Below are 16,486 nucleotides of genomic sequence, written 5' to 3' on the forward strand. Positions count from 1 at the left end.
GATCTTGGCTAAAAGGAGACACTATCAGAAAGCTATTTACTTGTGTTTTCTTGACTATGCAAATACATTCAATTGTGTGGCTCATAATAAACTATGAATAGCGCTGAGAAGAATAGAAACTCCAGAACGCTTCATTGTGCTCATGTGGAACCAATACATGAAGAATGCAGTACACAGGCCAGTCATATGCACAGAATAGAATAAGGGAGCACATAAGGAAATAAACCAGTCTACATGACTAACAGTCTGTCCTAAGACCAGAAGAACCAGATGGTGCCCAACTACCACCACAAACAGACCTTCATGGAGGTGACCAAAAGAGCTAGAATCTGATTTGGGGGGAGGGGGTAGAGGTGTGGAAGATAAGACAAATTCTTAATTCCAGACTTACTGAATCAGTTGACACCTGAGACTAACTCCCTGAGATATTCTTTAAACCCTTGGGCTATCCTGTGGTTGGTTGTCTTTTGGCTATGTAAGAGAATGACTCACACAACAAATGAAAAATTCTGGCCCACAACTACCCAGACATAAAAATGAGAAGGTAAGGAGGTAGGAAAACTAGATTCCTAGAAACAAAACCACCAGAACAGAATTAATGAGAATGAAGATACATTATAAAAAATATAAATACCCAATCCCAAATACATGGACAGCCCCCCCACCCACCCACCCCCCAAGCTCAGGGAGAGGGACATGTCTCATCAGGGCACACGGGAGCAAGTGAAGGGGGAAGAGGAGAAAGTGGAGCACATCCTGGCCCACCAAGCCCTGAGTACGATATTCCTGTTCAGAGCAGCTTATACACAGAGAAGACCATAGGGATGGCCCTGCTACGAGACACGAGATCCTTCACTGACTCATAGCACTACGGGGGATAACACTGGAGCTACAGTGCCAGAATTGTGCCCGATTGGACCCCACCACACTAAGGCGAAACAATAAAGGTGTGCAACATCACAGCAAGGAGAGCAGAGCAATGAAGTCCCCAGGGACTAAAGAGCTGGAAGCCAAGAGACATAAATTACAACAGTGCACTTCTAGCTATGTGAGATAGGCCTCAGCTTCTTTAATTCTTATATAAAACAGTTTATTAACTGAGTGCACAAATAATTTTAAACCACTGGCTATTTTTCCTCCCTTCAGGAAATGGCCTGTGACAGTATCATGTCCAAAAAATATTCAAAATATTTTCAGGGTGCTTTCATATGCATCACATTAATTTCAGTCTCACAAGGACTCCATATAATGGCAGGGCATTAGTTCACAAATGAGCAGATGGTCTCTGAGAATGGCCAATGACATGCCCAAGAGCTCAATATGAGAGTGCAACAGATATTTAAACTTTTAAGAACTCCTTCCTTCTACATGATTTTGATCGAGAAAGTTGGGTGCTGTAACAGTATGTTCTTGGTGATCAGCTGTTAGTTTTTATTGGTAATGTGATGAACACCTATCTTCATTTTATATACTGGCATTATAAAGAAACAGGTTTGAGCACAAGAAATTATCTTTAGAAACCATCTGTCAATGTCTGCCATCTTTTGGTAAAGATATTAAACCCCATCTTTGAGACTTCAGTACTCTTTTCTCAAACATGCTTAGACAGATCTGTCCAAAGAGAGTAAGTGTATAGAATAGGGCCATAATGGAGCCCAAAATAAAACCATCCCACGTGGAGCTCCTGGGGTTTGAAACGGCACTAAAGAAATTTATCAGAGATTCTCTGCAAACCTGCTGAGCAGACTCTCATTTTCAATTTTACTCATATAGAATCTTCAAAGCCACTGCTTTTTCAGAAGCTAGTTTATCGCTTTTAGAACTGTCCATCTCTTCTTGTTACACATTAAGCATTTTACTACCCACATTCACTTGCACTAATTTGTGGGACCAAGAAAATCACCATCTTTTAGAGTTAAAAGGGACCACTAATGGCTTTCTAGCTCAAGATTGGCATTCTACAGCTTTACATTAAGCCGTGGCTGATTAATGACTGAACCACCAAAATGTGCCAGTATTCTATTACTCAACCTGGCATGTCCATTTAAATGGTTAAAAATAAATGCTATTATTTCTAAATTTCATTTTCCATACCATTCCTATTTTGTAGTATAATCGGACGTTGGACTAAGGATTCAAGTTTGGAGGTTAGGAATTTATGTGTTGCCAATTCAACTTTATCTCAGTTATTGAAGTTATTTAGGTTTGCATCAAGTCAAACTAGGCTGTTACAAATCTGAAGTGTTAAATGTAATGATCATAGTAACCAAAAATAAAATACCTATGCAAAAGGAAATAAAAATGGTCCACAACCACCCCCACCCACACACAGAAAAAGAAATCCAGTCCAGCAAGATACAAAACTAAGCAGTACTGGAGGAAAATGAGGGACAAAAACTGTGTAAGACACAAAAATATATATATTACAAAATGATATTAATAAGTGATGTCTTATGTGAGTTACTTTAAATGTAAATGGATGAAACTCTTCAATCAAAACACAGATTGGCCAACAGGTGTTAGGCTCTCTACAAAAAGTCCACTTAGGAAGAATGGGAGCTGGAGGCACAGGGAATCCAGGGTGGATGATACCTTCAGGACCAGGGGTGTGAGGGGCGATGCTGGGAGAGTGGAGGGTGAGTGGGTTGGAAAGGGGGAACTGATTACAAGGATCCACATCTGACCTCCTCCCTGGGAGATGGACAGCAGAGAAGGGGGGGAAGGGAGACTCTGGATAGGGAAAGATATGACAAAATAACAATCTATAAATTATCAAGTGCTCATGAGGGAGGGGGGAGGGGGAGCAGGGGAAAAAAAGAGGACCTGATGCAAAGGGCTTAAGTGGAGAGCAAATGCTTTGAAAATGATTAGGGCAAAGAATGTACAGATGTGCTTTATACAATTGATGTATTTATATGTATGGATTGTGATAAGAGTTGTATGAGCCCCTAATAAAATGTTTTTTTAAAAAGTAGTCAAGAGAGCACAGAAGTGGCTATATTAATATCTCAGATGAAATAGACTTTAAGTCAAAATCTGTTACTAGGAACCAAAAAGGAAGACATAATGACAAAAGGTCGGTCACTTTATATAGAAGATAAAACAATTGTAAATATATGTCTAACAAAGGAGACCCAAAATTTATAAACATTTACAGAATTGAAGGGAGAAAGAATTCTATGATAGACTTAAATATACCACTTTAATAATGGATAGATCATATATAGACATAAAATCAATAGGGAAATGGAGAACCCGATCAACACTATAAACTATTTAAGCCTAATATGCATATATAGAACACTCCACCCAATGACAGCACCATCCACATTCTTCTCCAGTGCAGTTAGATCATTCTCCAGTATAGACCATATGCCAGACTATCAAATAAATCTTAACAAAATGTAAAAGATTGAGAAAGCATAGGAAGCCTTTTCTTTGATCACAAAGGAGCAAAAGTTGTAATCAGTAACAGAAGGAAATTATACTTGCACATATACTTGTTTATAAGCCACGTTTCTCAGCACATTTTTAATGTAGTTTTCGTGGTAAAATGAGTGCCTCGGTTGATATTCAGGTGGACTTCTACTCAACTATACACAGTATGTGGAAGTTTAAAACATGTGTGAAACACCAACAGGTCAAAGAAGAAATTATAAGAGAAACCAAAAATGAAAAGCACAACATACCAAAACTTATGAAATGGAAAGAAGGCATACTCAGAAGGAAATTTATAGTACTACACAGCTGAATTAATTGAGGACTCAAAATCAGTAACTTAGGTTTACATCTCGAGAAACTAGACATACAATGCCAGCTAAATCGAATGTAAAAGAAGAGAATGGTGAGAAACGAAATGCAGAACAGCAAAAATGATGAGAATTCATGAAACTGAAAGTAAGTTCATTAAAAAGACTCATAAAAACATACCCTAGTTACAAATAAGGGTAGAGAAAAAATACGTAAGTATCTAAAAATCAAAAAGTTGGGGTATGACGACTGACTCTACAGAAATAGAAGTTAAGGATTAGCATTGTGCAACGAGAGCTGGTTCATGAATACTTTATTCACATGCACAAGTGAAACTATTAAGCAGAACTGCCAAAAGACTTACGTGTGAGAGGCTACAGATCTTTACCTATTTCATAAACTTGCTCAGAGGGCATGTGAAGGCCAGTTTCTGTTTTTCAATGTCAAAAGTATATGGGAAAATGTATAATTAATTAATGGCAAGTAGATGGGTCTGGCAAAAGATAAATATGATGATCAAGACAGCTCTCACTGGAAATCTTTCAGGGTCATCAAAGGAAGGTTTCTATTTTATCTGAATGTGCTTTTTAGCTCCTATCATTGTTTCCTTTCTGTTCATACAATTCAAAAGTTCAATCCTAACAAAAAGAGTACAATCATTACCACAATCAATTTTAGAACATTTTCTTCTTCCTTGTACTCTTTAATAATGTAATTAATTTTTTAACTGTGGCAAAAATAAACAAAACCACGCCTTTTCGAATTCAACACCTTCTACAAGTATACTTTTTATTTTTTTGACACTAGGTTTATGGGCATTTCTTATATACCTATCTCTATGGACACTCGCAAAGTGACATGTTAATGACCCTCCATATTTACTTTGTAAAATAACCACCGTACATACTCGAGTATAAGCCGGCCAAAATATCATCCAAAGCACCTAATTTTACCACAAAAACAGGAGCTGATACCAAGGGCTCAAGTAGAACGCAAATGTTCTGAGAATGATGACAGCAACAAATACACAAATGTACAAATGGGTTTGATACAATGGATGGATAGATGGATGGATGGATTGAGGTAAGAGTTGTACGAGCTCCCAATAAAATGATTAATAACAAAAAAAGATGTGCTGAAAAACAGCTTAGACACGAGTATATATGGTATTTTATTTTAAAATAACAATTATACACTATTAACTTGGAAGTGAAACTGTTATACTATATATTCTACAAATTTTATAATATTTAACAGTTGAGATACTGGGTTTGACTTATCAGGGTCACTTGGGTCGATCATTATGATAACCTCTTGTTGCACAACTTGTCTTTACATTTGAGTTTCATTTCTAGGAACTTTCTATGACTGGGATTATATTATTACTGATGGAGTAATGTTTCATGAGTGAAACCAATGTACTAGGACTCTCAATTTATGTTTGTCAAATTGCCGGGTATCCGTAGAAATAGGTAGACCACGACGGTGATTTTCGGAACGATGGCAACTGAGTAACACACACCAGAGGAACGCCGCAGAAATGAGCCCAGGAAAATTACTAAAGAGGGAAATTCAACACTGCTTGATCGCAGGAGGAGCATCATAAAGATAAGTAGACAAAAATCCACAAGATTTTGAGGGGCTGGGGGCTTTTGATCTTAGCCCTGGCACTGTCACTGCCGGAGCCAGGACCATTTGGAGCAGGCACAGGAGCTTTAACTCAACACAGCCAAAGCTTGCCACAGCCTCGGGACACGGATCAAACCCTTGCAGCCCCATGGGCAGGGATGGGGCTCAGCTAGCTACATTGTTAATTCTGTTTCCCTCTCTTCTCTCTATCCGCCCACAGTCTCAGTGGGCTTAGTTTGTTTTCTCTCTTCTCCTGTCTCTTCCCTGGTCTCTCACACTCCACTGCCAACCACCAGATCACTCCCCTTCGGCTAGGGCATTTATGCCTGCCCCACACACAGCTAGGTAAGCTGCACCCTGTGCAGCCTGTCCGATGCTGGGGAAATTCCTGACTACCTCTAACAGGGGATACTCTTCCCAACTTCTTTATCAGGGAATTCCTGCCTGTGTGGCTGGGGAGTTCCTATTTTGCCTCTGTTGTGTGAGGCCAACAAGTGACTTAGGGAACTTCCTCCAGCCTACCTTAGTGCCTCACAAGGCCTAAGCCAGCTTAGCCAACACTTGTCAAAGTGCCAAGCTGCTGCAGGAACCTCTGCCCAACCTCAGCAGTGATCTACCTGGCCAAGGCAATTCCACCCACCATTTGTGGTGTTCTACAACAAAGTTGGTAGGTAACCCACCAGCCTTCTGGGGCACTCCCCTGAGAAGAAGCTACAGGAGGACAAAGTGGTAAGTTAATTCCATAGAGTAATTAGCTGTAGGCAATTCGAGGAAGCATTCCTACTAGTCTCCCAGAGAGAGACATTGCTCTTCGACTCCCTGGAAAATGGAACCTCTAAAACAATGCAAGGCAAACAGCAATCAGTACCAACGACCTCAAGGAAAAAACAGGAGAAACAAAAGGCGACGGCAGAAGATGTCCTGAACCTAGAGACATGCATAAAAGCAGGCATTGAGCAGCCAGAGAAAAAAATTTTCAGAATGTTGCTTGGAGTCATAAAGGATATGAGGGAAACAATACAGAAAAAGGATGAAATGATAGAGGAGATAAAGTCCATACACCAAAGGGAAATACAAGCGTTTAGGGAGGAGATAACAAAAACCAGTATCAGACACACGGACCACCAAAAATTGACCAGAGGAAGCAAAAAAGTGCATCAGTGACTTGTAGGACAGCCAAGCACACTTTAACAAACACGAACAAAAATCTAATAAGATCAGAGAAGCTGAAGAAAACCTAAACGCTATGTCTGATGCTATGAAGAGAGACAACATTAGAATTATTGGATTACCAGAGGAAGACCCAACAAAGAAGTCATCTGCAACAATAGTGAGAGAATTCTTGGAGGAAAACTTTCCCAACTTAATGAATGAAAACCAGGAAACCATTCAGGAGGTTGAAAGAACAAAAGCTAGACTGAATCCCAAGAAGTCACTCAAAGCACATAATAGTTAAACTATCCAACTTTGAGGAAAAGGAGAAAACCATGAGAGCAGCTAGGGAACAAGCAATCACATATAAAAGTTACCAAATAAGAATATGCTCAGACCTGTCAGCAGAAACTATGAAGAAGAGGAGAGAGTGGAATAACATACTCCAAAAAATGAAGGAAAACAATGAACACTCAAGAACACCCAGTCAAATTATCGATCAAGATAAACAGAGAAATAAGAGTCTTCACAGACAAGGAAAACCTCAAAGAATACGTTAGAACAAGCTCAGCCCTAAAAAAAAAAAATCGTTGCCAACCCAGTATGGGCAGAACAACACTCACCAAGAAAAAATAAGAGACCGCCACATAGAACAGCCTCTCCCAGAGAGCAACAAAGAGAAAACAGACAATATAGCATTGGCTTACGGATGGAAAGAAGTCAAGAATGATACAAACATGCACAACACACTAATGAGAAAGGAATGTAGGAAAACACTCAATACAAAAGGTATAAGATGACAGCACAGAGCCTGCAGATGGAGGTAATAACACTGAATATCAATGGCCTGAACTCAGACATCAAAAGACTGAGGCTAGCAGACTAGCTTAGAAAACACAATCCATCACTCTACTGCCTACAAGAGACACATCTCAAAGCTACAGACAACACCAGGATGAGAATCAAAGGCTGTAGAAAGGCATACCAAGCAAACTGCAATTCAAAAAAAGCAGGGGTTGCAATCCTAATCTCAGATAAAATTGACCTCAACGTGTGAGCCATAAAAAAAAGATGAGGGGAGGTGCGCTGCGCAGGAGCCGGGAACAAAGGAGCCCACAAGGCAGGGGAGCGGGCTGAGGAGCGAGCGGTCCAGCCGGCGGCCAGGAGATCTCCGCCAGAGGAATTCCATCCCAGGACCAGGCGCCGGCAACCCGACCGCGGGCTTCGTCGTAACTGCTGGAGCCCCGCCCAGAAGTTCCCGGAGAGTCCTCGGAGCAGGAGGACCTCCTGGCGCCTGTGGCCCCCGGCCTTCCCTCCCGCGGGCAGTGGAAAGCCAGCACGAAGGGAAAGCGAGGTGTTGTGGTGGTTTCCGGCAGTGAGACGGAGGATGATGACAGCATGGACATTCCCCTGGACCTCTCCTCTTCCGCCGACTCAGGCAAGAGGAGGCGAAGAGGCAACTTGCCCAAGGATTCTGTCCAGATTCTCCAGGACTGGCTGTATGAACACAGATACAATGCTTATCTCTCAGAGCAAGAAAAAGCATTACTATCCCAACAAACACACCTATCAACAATACAGGCCTGTAACTGGTTCATCAACGCCCGGCGCAGGCTCCTCCCCAACATGCTGAGAAAGGATGGCAAAGACCCCAATCAGTTCACAATTTCTTGCCGTGGGGCCAAGATTTCTGACGCTAACTCGGTGGAGTCTGTAATGGGCATCAAGAACTACATGCCAGCTTTGGAGGAGAGTGTGTTTCATTCCTGCACAGCCGGACCAAGCCCCACCGTCGGGAGGCCACTTTCTCCTAAGCCACCATCCCCGGGATCCATTTTGGCTCGGCCATCAGTGATCTGCCATACCACGGTGACTGCATCGAAAGATGTGTCGTTTTCGCTCTGCCAGCCAGTAGGTGTGGGACAAAACACAGATCTACAGCAGATGGCAGCCGGCGACTTTACAGACCCCTCGCTCATGTACCCAGAGGACAGCTGCCAATCAGGACCAAGGACAAACACCCAAAGTGGTCTTTTCAACACTCCCCCCCACCCCCACCCCCACCGGACCTCAACCAGGATTTCAGTGGCTTTCAGCTCCTGGTGGACGTGGCCTTCAAAGGGGCCGCGGAGATGGAGCTCCAGGCAAAACTGATGGCCTAACCTTTTCCATGCAGAACACTTGTCACAAGGGTCATGATTGCCAGGATGATGGCGAGACGAACTGCATTAGTTTATATATATTTTTATTAATATTTGCACATGGGATTGCTAGAGTGAAGCTTCCTGTTACTCAGATGTCTTCAATGGGATACAGTCATTCCAAGAACTATAAACTCAAAACTACTGTAGAAACAAAGGGTTTTCTTTTTCATTGTTTCTTGGTAGATTATTCATAATGTGAGATGGCTCCCAAGATTATGTGATTTTTTTTTCCTTCTCTCCCTTTCCTTTGTGTGTGTGCATGTGTGTTGGTGTCTTCAGATTGTGCAATACTTAGAGAACTTATCACATCTTCTCATTCCGATGTGGAACAGGATGCCCACATACTAATTTATAAATTTTCTATCCCCTCCCCCCCCCCAAAAAAAGATGAGGGACACTATAAAATGCTCAAGGCAATGGTAGACAAAGAACCACTAAGCATTGTAAACATATATTCTCCAAATTAGAGACTCCCTGAAGACGCCAAGAAAACACTCCAAAATATGAAAAAAGAAATCACAGCTTCAACAATTATAGTGAGTCACTTCAATACACCGCTCTCTAAGAAACACAGATCACAGGGAAAGAAGCTCAACAAGGACGCTAGAGATCTAGCACAAAAATTAAACAATTTGACCTGACAGATATTTACAAAGCTTTTCATCCAAATACAAATTAATTCACATTGTTTTCAAGCCCACGTGGCACATATTCGAAGACAGACCACATTCTGGGGCATCAGGTGAATCTACATAAAGTTAAACGCATTGGTACCATACAGACCTCTCTCTCTGACCACTGTGCCATAAGGCTGGAAATCAACAAAAGGAAGATGAAGAAAACAAGAGCAAACAAGTGAAGGATGAATAAATCTCTGCTGCAAAAGGAGTGCATACTGACATAGATCAGAAACAAATTGGAAAATTTCTAGGAATAAATGAGAATAAGAACACGGCGTACCAAAACTTATGGGACACAGCAAAGGCAGTCATCAGAGGAAGTTTCATAGCAATACATGCACACCTGACAAAGGAAGAGAGGCTCATGACTGATATGCTGGCACAAAATTTACAACAACTAAAGGAGAGTCAGGAGGACAATCCTACTAATAGCAAAAGAAAAGAAATAATAAAAATCAGGGCTAAGATTCAGGAGAGGGAAAATTAATGCTGCTAAAAGTTGGTTCTTTGAAAGGATAAACAGAATCAACAGACCACTGGCAAACCCAATAAAAGTAAGGTGGGATCAAATTTCAATAGCAAGAATAAGGGATGAAAGATGACATTACAACAGACCCTAATGAAATGATAAAGATAATTACACAGTACTATGAAGGACTGTACTCCAATGAATTCAACAAGTTGGAAGACATAGCAAATTCTTAGAAAAACAATCTCTCCCTTGACTGCCACAAAGGATGTCAAGAATCTCGACAGACCCATAGCAATAGAAGAAATAGACATGGTTGTCAAGGAATTACCAACAAAAATATCCCCTGGACCAGAAGGCTTCACTGAAGAATTCTACTAAGCATTTAGGGAAGAACTAATACCAACTCTACACAAACTCTTCTAGTACATAGAAAAAGACGGCAACCTCCTAACTCCTTCTATGAAGCTAGTATAACTCTGATACCAAACAAAGAAAGGATCCCAAAAGAATTGAGAACTACAGACTAATATCCCTAATGAACATCGATGCAAAAAACCTTAACAAAATACTGGCCAACAGAATACAAAAGTATATAAAACAAATAATTCACCATGACCAATTGGGATTCATACCAGGGATGCAGGGATGGTTTAACATACGAAAGACCATTAGGATCATTCGACACATTGACATGAAAAGTTATAAGAACCACATGATAATATTGATAGATGCAGAAAAAGCATTTGACAACATCCAACACCAATTCCTGTTTAAGACAGTTGAGGAGATAGGAATAGAAGGAAAATTCTTCAAGACAATACAAACTATATATGAAAAACCAACAGCGAACATGGTAGTCAATTGAGAAACGACTAACACAATCCGACTGAAAAATGGGTACCAGATAAACATGCCCCTTGTCCCCACTCTTATTTAATATCATACTACAGGTTTTAGCTAACAGAATAAGGCAAAGAAAAGACATCAATGGTATTCGACTGGGGAAGAAAGGTGAACCTATCACTATTTGCAGATGATATGATTTTATATATAGAAAATCCCAAAAGCTACATAAGGAGAGTAGTGGAAGCAATAGAGGAGTTTGGCAGAGTGGCAGGATACAAGATCAACAAACAGAAGTCCTTCTGACTGATTTACACATCACTTAAGACCACAGAAGAGGAGATCAAATAGGCGGTACCATTCACAATAGCTAAGCACAAACTGAAATATCTAGGGATATACCCGACTAAAAGAACAAAAGATCTATATGAGGAAAACTAAAAAACACTATTACAAGAAACCAAGAGTGACCTCAACAAATGGAAGAATATCCCATGCTCGTGGATTGGAAGACTCAATATAGTAAAGATGTCAGTAATGCCTATGGCACTATATAAGTTCAATGCAATCCCAATACAATTACCCTCCCTCATCTTGCTTCAAAGAAATGGAAAAACTGATTACCAACTTGATATGGAGAGGGAAGAAGCCTAGAATTAGCACAGAACTCAAGAAGAAGGACACAGTGGGAGGGCTTGCTTTACCTGACTTTAGCACATACTATACAGCCACAGTGGTCAAAACCGCATGGTACTGGTACAATGAGAGATACTCAGACCAATGGAAAAGAACTGAAAATCCAGAAATAAAACCAGTAGTATACAGACAAGCGATCGTTGATAAGGGCTCACAAAATATCCAATGGGAAGCAGATGCCCAAGTGGTGTTAGAAAAATAAAATGGATATTTACCTGCAGAAAAATGAAGCAAGACCCTTATCTCACTCCATGCTCAAGAACAAACTTAAGGTGGATCACACACCTTGAAGTTAAACCCCAAACTATTAGGGCCATCAATGAGGGAATTGGGACCAATTTGATAACTTTGGCACAGGGAATACATAGTGTAACAAAAATAGGGAAGGACACAAACACAGAGGAAGCACATTGACAAGTGGGCTATATTGAAGATAAAACACCTGTGTACATCGAAAGAATTCACCAAGAGAGTAATAAGAAAGTCCACGGACTGGAAAAACATCTTTAGCAATGATACATCAGGCAAAGGCCTTATTACTAAAATCTACAATACTCTGCTAGCTTCCAAGAAGAAAAACACTAATTGTCCACTGAGGAAATGGGCAAAGGACCTGAACAGAAGTTTCACAGGGGTAGAAATCCAAATGGCCAACAAACATATGAGAAAATGTTCCCAATCTTTAGCCGTAAGTGAAATGCAAATTAAAACAACAATAAGCTACCACCTAACACCCTCAAAGACAGCCCAATTTTAAAAAATCAGAAAGCAACAAGTGTTGGAGGGGCTGGGGGCAGACAGGAATTCTTATCTACTGCTGGTGGACCTGTGGCTGTAAGTATGTACAGCCACTATGGAAATCGATCTGGTGATGTCTAAAATAGATGGAAATCGAGTTACCATATGACCCAGCAATCCCCCCTACTAGGCATATGCCCAGAAGAGGCAAGAAACAAACCACGGTCAGACATCTGTGCTCCAATGTTCATTGTGGCACAGTTCACAATTGCAAGGAATTGGTAATAACCCAAATTTCGATCAACTTATGAGTGGATTAAAAAACTGTGGTACATACATACAATGTAGTACTACGCATCGTTAAAAAGCAGTGATGGACTTATGAAGCACATTGCTGCATGGGAAGAACTTGAGGAAATCATGCTAAGCGAGGTAAGTCAAGCACAAAAGGGCAAGTACATGAGCCTGCTGAGGTAAGCTTTTAAAAAAAAAAATTCAAATGGGGCATAGGGAAAAAGCTACTGTACACAAACGTTCCTGGAGTGAGGACCACGTAGTATGGCAGGGACCAAACCAAATACAGGTACACATATGGTAGCCAACTAAAAAGGGGGCGGGGGATGAAAAATAAATGGGTAGTGGGGGCACAGGGCACTAACCCACCCAAGGGGAGGGTCTTGTTTATATCTCCAAAGAGATAGAGGGACCAGATTTCAACCCAGTGTTCCAAGATGTGAATGCAACATGCTGGTCTGGAGTAGGGAACCAGTGGAGAGATCTGGAACCGGCCACTCCCAACTATGTGGAAAGCTACCCCTCCCCTCAGAAGGATTTATTTCAGAGGGCAGCACTGAAGCTACAGCTTTGGGAGAGGGACATGTCTGATCAGAGCACACGGGAACAAATGAAGGGGGAGGAAGAGAGAGTGGAGCACATTCTGGCCCACCAAGCCTTGACGAAGAGATTCCCGCTCAGAGCAGTTTATTCACAGAGAAGACCATATGGCCGGCCCCACTATGAGACACGACATCCCTCACTGACCCATAGGCCTACAGGGGACAACACTGGAGACACAGTGTGGGAATTGCACCCGATCTGATCCCACCACAAGGCAAAACACTAAGGGTGTGCAACAGAAAAGCAAGGGGAACAGAGAAACAAAGTCCCTAAGGAATACCAAAAATAGACTTTGGGGCCAGGGCGTGGTGTCCCAACAGACTTGACTGGAAAACACTCCTACAGGGCAACAAACAGTCCTTGAACTAACTACAAGCTTTTCCTTCTTGTTGTTTTGGTTTTTTGTCATTGGCTTGTTGTTTTGTTTTATTTTCTTGCTTGGTTTTGCTCTGTCTTGTTTTTGTGCATGTTATCTCCGCAGGTCTGTCTAAACAAGATAGGCTGGATGAACAATCTGGAGGAGAAAACAATGGGACGGACAGTTTGGGGGGGGCATGGGAAAGGGGGAGTGGGGGAAAAAGTAGTGGTGTTAACAAACCCAGGGGCAAGGGAACAACAAGTGATCAAAATTGGTGGTGAGGAGGGTGTAGGAGGCCTGGTAAGGTGTGACCAAGGGTAACGTAACCAAAAAGAATTAGTGAAACCCTAATGAAGGCTGAACATGATATTGGGACAAGAGGAAAGTAAAAGAAAATAGAGAAAAGAGCTGGGAGGTAAAGGGCATTTATAGAGGTCTAAATACAGGCATGTACATATTAAATATATTTATATATGAGGATGTTGAAATAGATCTTTGTGCATATATGTTTAGATTTAGTATTAAGGTAGCAGATGGACATTGGGCCTTCACTCAAGTTTTCCCTCAATGCAAGAATACTTTGTTCTATCCAACTGGCATTCCATGATGCTCACCTTCCCAACACAATCGCTGAAGACAAAGTGGGTGCATAAGCAACTGTGGTAAAGAAAGCTGATGGTGCCCAGCTATCAAAAGATATAGCATCTAGGGTCTTAAAGGCTTGAAGGTAAACAAGCGGCCATCTAGCTCAGAAGCAACAAAGCCCCCATGGAAGAAGCACACCAGCCTGTATGATCACGAGGTATCAAAGGGATGAGTTATCAGGCATCATTAGAACAAAAACCATATCATTGTGAATGAGGGGAAGTGCAGAGGAGTAGAGACCCAAGTCCATCTGTAGGCAATTGGACATCCCTTACGGAAGGGTCCCAGGGAGGAGACGAGCCAGTGAGGGTGCAATGCAGCAACAATGAAACATACAACTTTCCTCTAGTTCCTAAATGCTTCCTCCTCCCCTCACCCCCACTATCAGGATCACAATTCTATCTTACAAATCTGGCTAAACCTGAGGATATACAATGGTACAGATAGGAACTGGAAATATAGAGAATCGAGGGTGGATGATCCCTTCAGGATCAGTGGTGAGAGTGACTATACCGGGAGGGTGGAGTGGAAAGGGGGAACCGATTACAAGGATCTACATATAACCTCCTCCCTGGGGGAACGGATAACAGAAAAGTAGGGGGAGACATTGGACAGTGCAAGCTATGACAAAATAATAATTTGTAAATTATCAAGAGTTCATGAGAGAAGGGGAAGTAGGGAGGGAGGGGAAAAAGTCAGGGCTTAAGTTGAGAGCAAAGGTTTTGTGAATGATCAGGGAAATGAATGTAGAAATGTGCTTTACACAACTGATGTATGGATTGTGATAAGAATTTTATGAGCCAATAATAAAAGTATTTTAATAGGTATACCACATAGAGACTTTTGAAATTTTAGACAGCTGAAAAGAAAATTAATTTGGATATATATGTCTTGTTAAATGTATAAAAGTCAGCATAAATGGTAGGAGGTAAATGTAAATAGTTTCTGTGCTTTACATTGAGGAGACTGAAATGTGTCAAAATGACACGTTCTATAAGCCTAATGTTAATAAGCACTTAATTACTCTGGGGACTGCAAAAGACTCCAGGCTCATCTAAAATCAGCCTTTTCTTCATGGAATTTTGGTTCCTTTCATTGAATATTGGGGTTAAAAATCAAAACTAGGTGATAAACGTGCTCATACCTCTGGGCATGTCACTGTTTCTAGGCCCTCCTAGTTAGCACAGCTGTGTATATACACGGATATTTATAACTATTTCTATGTATCACCATCTGTTTAGCTGGATTATGCTAAACAGTAGTAGGTTTTGTTGGTGGCTCCAACTCAAATCCATGACCACAAGGATCTCACTCTAGTGTCCTGCCCTCTCTTCTCTGTAATTTCCACTGATCACAGTGAAGAACCTGGTTCCCATTCACCAATTTACTTGTCAACTCCAGCATCCATGGGAACTCTTTACATATTGCCTCTTATGTCTAGCCTCTTTTGATTTTAGTCTTATTGGCTCCACTTGTTTCCAAAATTATTCAATTCAGTACCTTTACACACACACATATCCTCATTTCCTTCAGTGGGTGAGCATTTCATACATTTTAAATAATGTAAGATTGTTGTCTTGTGTTCTGCATTTCATACTGAGAACCCTTGAAAATCAATTGCCCCCAAAAGGGCAGCAGTTGTCCAAGTACAACATCCACAAGGGTTAGGAACTGAGAAAGAATGGAAAAAGGAAACACGGGGAGGACGTAGGATAAGTGATAATGGCACATTATGGAAATTGCAGAAATAAAATGTGTGTGAATTGCTTAAAGGAAAACTGATCTGCTCCCAATGTACAGTGAAAGGTTTTAAAACAAATAGTTAAAGAGAACTACTATACTAAGCTTTGTATTTCTTTAATACCAGGCACAGTACCAACCAAAAAATAATAATAGTCAACAGTCAATAAATATTTATCAGCTGGATTCTCTCTACATTTTCTGTCCCTGTTGTAAACTAAGCAACAATATGGCTAGTAAACAGTTATCAGTCTACATCCTTCAATTTTCCAAGTGAAAATTCTTGTTTTAGTCTACCTTCATTCTTAAGAAAGAAAAAAATCACATCCACAAGGCACAACAAAGCAAGAGAAGAGGACTATCTAGAATTTATTGAATTAATAAACACTTAAGGTTGTTGAAAAGAGCCTGGTTTCATAGTGGTTAAGTGTTGGAACAGTGCAAAGCCACCAGCCGCTCACAGAGAGAGATGACAGCGCGAGACCCTCAGAGGAGGCATTCTACCCTGTCCTACAGGGTAATTATGAGTCAGATACACTCGATGGGAGTGAGTTTGGTTTTCTGTGTTTTTAATGTTAAAAGCAACTCAGGTTGAGAATTCAATGCTTGAAAGACAGTAAGGGTTCCTCACCCCTACACTTGTGAATGGGGATCAACATCCAATATACAAGCTTTCAAGAAA

At 41.0% G+C, this 16,486-nt stretch overlaps 1 protein-coding gene and 1 pseudogene across 2 annotated transcripts in view; one reads left to right on the forward strand and one right to left on the reverse strand.

Moving 5' to 3' along the window:
- The window catches only part of ZFAND3 (zinc finger AN1-type containing 3), a 329,882-nt gene that overhangs the window by 155,221 nt on the left and 158,175 nt on the right, over positions 1-16,486 (reverse strand). The window lies entirely within an intron of this gene.
- On the forward strand, positions 7,827-9,073 carry LOC142452962 (homeobox protein TGIF1 pseudogene; annotated as a pseudogene).

This window comes from Tenrec ecaudatus, chromosome 7 (assembly GCF_050624435.1).
Source record: "Tenrec ecaudatus isolate mTenEca1 chromosome 7, mTenEca1.hap1, whole genome shotgun sequence".
Classification (NCBI taxonomy): domain Eukaryota; kingdom Metazoa; phylum Chordata; class Mammalia; order Afrosoricida; family Tenrecidae; genus Tenrec; species Tenrec ecaudatus.